This window comes from Chenopodium album, chromosome 18 (genome assembly GCF_948465745.1).
Source record: "Chenopodium album chromosome 18, dcCheAlbu1.1, whole genome shotgun sequence".
NCBI lineage: Eukaryota > Viridiplantae > Streptophyta > Magnoliopsida > Caryophyllales > Amaranthaceae > Chenopodium > Chenopodium album.
This window is the reverse complement of record NC_137851.1, coordinates 4719541-4725540: the sequence shown is the minus strand read 5'-3', so window position 1 is coordinate 4725540 and position 6000 is coordinate 4719541.

Below are 6000 nucleotides of genomic sequence, written 5' to 3'. Positions count from 1 at the left end.
AAATGTCATTGATTAATGAGGTTTATAGAATTGACACATTGGAGAGGGACTTATAAGAGTTCTAAGAAAGATTGTTTGAAGAAAATCCTTTACAAGCTATCCTAACGGGAGGCTTAGTTGAGGAAGGTGAAGAAGCAAATGGGTATGATCTCTTGATCAACCAACCTTTTGTGTTTACTAATGATTGTTTGCTAGCATTTGATAGGTTGAAGGAGGCCTTGATTTCAGCTCCTATCATTCAACCCCCTAATTGGGAGCTTCCTTTCGAGCTCATGTGCTATGTTTTGGATTTTTCCGTTGGGTCCGTTCTTGGATAAAGGAAGGAAAAGAAGCTCCATGCTATCTACTACACTAGAAAAACATTGGGTGAGGCACAAAGAAATTACACAACCACGGAAAAGGAGTTTCTAGTCATTGTTCATGCAATTGAGAAGTTTAGGTCCTACTTGTTGGGATCTAAAGTTATAGTTTTCGTCGACCATTCGGCCTTGAAGTACCTCTTGTCCAAGAAGGAACCAAAGCCAAGATTAATACGGTGGGTCTTGCTTCTACAAGACTATGACATTGAGATTAGAGACAAAAAGGGTGCCGAAAATGTTGTGGCCGATCATCTTTCCCGGTTGCCTATATTTGTAGGTGATCTTGATAACTTGCCAATCGATGATTCATTTGCGGATGATCAACTATTAGCTATTATTCAAGCACCGGTACCATGGTTTGCGGACATTGCAAACTATTTGTCTTGCTCTATTCTTCCTCCCGACCTCTCCTATCAACAAAAAAGGAAGTTTCTTCGTGATATTTGCCAATACTTTTGGGACGACCCCTTGCTCTTCAAACAAGGTGTTGATGACCTTTTTAGAAGGTGTGTCCCGGATGATGAAATTGAAGATGTTATCACAATGTGTCACTCCTCACCTTGTGGAGGGCATATGAGTGCTACCAAGACCTTGGCGAAAATCTTATAATGTGGTTTTTTTTGGCCTACAATGTTCAAAGATGTGTGGGGTACGGTGAAAGCTTGTGTTTGGTGTCAAAGAACCGACAATATTTCAAGAAGAAGTGAAATGCCTTTGAACAACATTCTTGAGTTGGAGATTTTCGATGTATTGAGGCATAGATTTTATGGGGCCTTTCCCGACCTCTTTTGGGAATAAATTCATTCTTGTGGTCGTCGATTATGTGTCAAAATGGGTAAAAGCGGTTGCATCTCCTACTAATGATGCTAAGGTGGTGGTCAAGCTTTTTAAAAGAGTAATTTTCCCAAGGTTCGGGCTGCCACATGCCATTATTAGTGATGGAGGTTCGCATTTTGCAAAGCGGTCTTTCCAAGCTCTCCTTGAAAAGTACGGTGTGAGGTACAAGGTGTCATTGGCTTACCACCCACAAACAAGTGATCAAGCCGAGATTTCAAACCAGGAGGTAAAAATGATTTTAGAGAAAACGGTGGATAGGTCTAGAAAAGATTGGTCTACAAAGCTAGATGATTCTCTATGGGCCTACCGCACCGCATTCAAGACCCCCATTGGCACCACACCATACAAGCTCGTTTATGGAAAGTCATGTCATTTTCCGGTAGAATTTGAGCATCGTGCTTATTGGGCTATCAAAACATTGAATTTCGACCTTCAAAGTGCCGGAGAGAACAGGTTGCTTGACCTCCATGCTTTGGAAGAATTAAGATTGGATGCATATGAAAGTGCACGGATCTACAAAGAGAAGACCAAGATTTGGCATGACAAGCATATCAACAAAAGGAATTCAAAAAAGGTGACAAGGTCTTATTATTCAATTCCTAGTTAAAGTTGTTTCTGGGTAAGCTTAAGTCAAGATGGTGTGAATCTTTTACCGTTAAAAAGTTGTTTACATACGGAGCAATTGAAATCTCAAATGACAATGGTGAATCGTTCAAAGTGAATGGCCAAAGGCTTAAGGCATACTTTGACGGTTTTGTTGCATGAAGAAGCCAAGGTTATTCACCTTGATGAGTTTAATGTTCCTTACTCTCATTGATCCCGCAATGTCGTCAAGCTAGTGATGTTAAAAGAGCGCTTCCGGAAGGCAACCCGAGTTTCTCGCCCTCTCTTATAAACTATTATTTTATTTCCATCATTTTTATTATTACTAACTTTTCTCTTAATATCTTTTGTAGGTATTGATGAAAAGAGAAGTAAGAAAAAGATATATTTGTGGAAGTGAAGTAGTGGTCTCAATAATAATCATAATAATAATGGTGATAATAATAATTTTATTATTATTATTATTATTATTATTATTATTATTATTATTATTATTATGCCTTTATTGTTATAATTATTCAAAAAAAAAACAAAGAGAACGTGCAGCATCAGGTCTGCACGGACGTGCAGAACATCGCACATTTAAGGAAGGTTAGAAAGGTTCATTTGCGGGTTTTACACCCACGATACGTTCGGTAAATCGTTCCTTCCTTTCACTACTTTCTTACTTAAGTTCTTGAATATTTTGTATGAAATTGCTTGGGAAAGTTGTATGAATTGGTTATGTGTAAATGATAGGTGATGATTGTTAAGCATTGTTGAAATTTGAAGTGTTTTGTGAATGTTGTGAAAATTGGGTTTTTGTGACTAAGTTTGAATGATTTGGAGTTGATTTGGTGAATGAATAACATGATAAGCATATGCATGTTGTTGTGGTGAATTGTATGAAATTAAAGCATGAATTTTGAATGTCATGATAATCATATGCATGTTGTTGTAACTAAGCTTGTTGTTGAATTGTTGTGAATTGGAGTGGTAAAGTCCATATTGCCTATTTTGAGACTTGCTTGAATATTGATTCTAGGCTATGGACTTAGAGCTCTAACTTATTTTGTGTGATAGTTTGGTGTTGATTGAGACTTCATTTGTCGGCTTAGTGGACCTAATACTCTTTGTGTGGTTGTGTGGTGATTTCCTTAGTTTGGTTTGTTTGATTGCATTGCATAAAGACCGACCATGTCTCGAAGAAACCGACCTATAAACACCGATGCTAGGTACCGCAACCCATCGTCTCCTCCTCCCGTTGCTCCACCACAAGTGGATACAATGGTGTATACACCCAAATGTGTCTCCCCAAAACCAAAGATTATCGAACGAGGTGAACTGTGAAAAGTCTAGTGATGCGGTTGTTTTTTAAAATATCTTTCTTTCTGTTTTTAAAAATATTTCTTTTCTTACTCTATTTATGAAAGTAGCCAGTCCAATTTAGTTTGGTCCATGATAAGGGTCCAATAATAGTGTAGTTGGATGGGGCTCGAAAAGAGCTTTCCAACGATATATTATAAGCCCAATTTCGATGAATAATGAGGAAGTTATGGCCTAAATACTAAATTGAGCTCGAAATGAATTTTATATGCGGTCCAATGATTTAGAGGAGGGCCTATTAATTATTATTCCTAAAGTTGTTAGGATTGATTTTAATCTTCTGTTATATTTAGAAGGTTCTTTTAAATTCTAATGATATTAGGATTGATAATTATATTTTAAAGAGTTTTATTTGGAATAAAAATAAGTGTTTTATGATAAATTCGATTTTAATTTGATAAACACGGAATTTGCTACTTAATCATATTAAGAAAAGGATTCCGTACAAAGCGCGTTTTTATCTTTTAATTAGCGTCAAACGACAGAGTCTGTCGCCAGACGATAGAGTTTGTCGCCTGGCGCTAATGTCTGTTGTCGCCTGGCGACAGATGCCAGTTTTATTTCGTTTAGAACTTGAAGTAGTTTCTATCGTTTTCGGACTATTTTTCTATAAATAGGGGTCGTATCTCTCCGTTTTCAATCATTAACAATTCACAGCCATCTGATTTTCTCTCTCTAAAAGCTAGAAGCTTTCTCTCTCTCTTTTTTTTCCTAAACCTTCCCTTTTACAAAATTCCACATTCACAAGTCTTAGACACACCTAGCCAAGTTCGAAGTTGTCTTCGCCCTAGACGTGAAAGGTTGATAATTTTTGAGGGTTTGGTCCCAAATATCTATCTCAATTATTTAATTTAATTGATTTAATATTTTCCTTGAAGTTACTAACGCGTGTATTTTGTTATCAGAAAGAGATACAAGGCATCCAAGTAAGTAATTTAATTGTTATTATTTTGATATATAAATCATGCTTTAATTGTTTTTATTCCTAGTATCATGTTTAGGGTAATAACTAAGATTTCTAATATCATGTATGTTTCTATGATGCTTCCTATTCTTTCTTATATTATGTTAGTATCATGTTAGGGTTAAAGCTTTGATTTTTAATGTTTAGTGACACGCTAGGGTTTGTTATTAATCTTGTTAGTATCATGCCTAGGATCTTGCTATTATTATTATGCTTTATTGAGAATATTATTATGATGATGATGATTGTTATTATGTTGCTTGATATATATCGTTGATATTGCTTTATCACGCCTTTTATGCATGTTTAAAGGGGATTTGTACTTGTAATCATGTTTAATAAGATAATTAATAATCTTATTTAGGCTAATATGATTATAATTCAAGTGATCGCCAATAATAGATTTGTTTGTGCATTAATATTCAACTAACATAGATTAAACAGCTTTAGGGTTAATATATTGATTGTATGTTGATCGAAAAGCGCACATGAATATGAGAAGAATAAAGTAGAGGCCTATTATTAGGGCAAGTTCAATCTCTTTTAGGTTGGATTTGTACCCTCATCCCCGAATATCCAGTCATGGTTCCAAACCACTATGGAGTTAGCAATCTCATGGATCGTGAAGGGGTGTAACCTTTACCCTGTGAACGGTTTACAACTTCCTAAAACTTATTGGCGACTCTTTTACTCTAGCTTCCTTCCCTTTAGACGCCACCATGCTTAAGTGTATGATCACAGTGGGGCTCAAGTGTGGGATGCTTGAAATATTCCCTACAAATGGGGATTGTGTTTAATGAACTGGCCTTCTTGGCCAACTATGTTAGGAATAGTAGGAGGCGAGTTAGGCCAACCAAGTTTTACAATGATGACGTAGCCGACACCTTATGGGTAGGGGGAGATGTAAGAATGCTTTTTGAGGGTTTAGGCCTAGGACCTTGGCTATATTTGCACGCCCTCACCTACAAGAGATTGACTCTTGAGTTCCTTTCTACCCTCTACGTGCACCGAGACATGACCCGGACCCCCCGATACATAACCTTCCAGCTCATGAATGCCAACCATAAAATGACTATTAGGAGGGTTAACCAAACATTTGGGTGGCCGACGACTGGAACCATATATAGGAGCCAAGGATAGGTACCCCCGTAATTATAATGCGGGGGAGTTTTGGAGAAAGCTCACGGGCCTTTTTGAGTACAACCCTAGGTCCGATAAGGCCACAGCCATTATCTACCCCGGTTTTAGGCTTTCTCAGCAGATTATAACAAACACCACGTTTGCTAGGGGTGATAGCTCGGGGGTGGTGTCTACAAGGGAGCTTTACTTCCTTTAACACTTGAGTGAATGGAGCATCGCCTTAGATGTAGGGTCTTGGCTTGTTGACCATCTTGAGAATGTTGTCACGGGATCCGATAACATCATTAGTGGCATGATCACCATTATTGCTGCTTCTCTTAATCTTGATTTTGCAGATGAGGAGGTTTGTCCAGGGCCGACACAGCTAGACATGCAATCGTTGAGGACGATGAAATGGGTCATGGACGTAGAAGGGGCCCATCCTTACTTGTGGATTGTGAGTGTGTGGCCCTATGCTTACCTCCTCGACCCAGAGAGAACGGTCATTTACGACGAGAGTAGTTGGGTCTTTGAGAGGGATCTTCCTTGGATTCCTGGTCAAGAGAAGATGAGCAAGAGCAACAAGATCAACAATAACAACATCAACAACAAGAGCAACAACAACAATAACAACAACAATTTCAACAACAACAACATCATGAGCGCCAACAAGGGTACCAAGGTCAAGGTGTGGGTGAAGGTAACCCACACCTATCATTCGAGCAACAAATCCAACTCATGAATGCGAGTTTC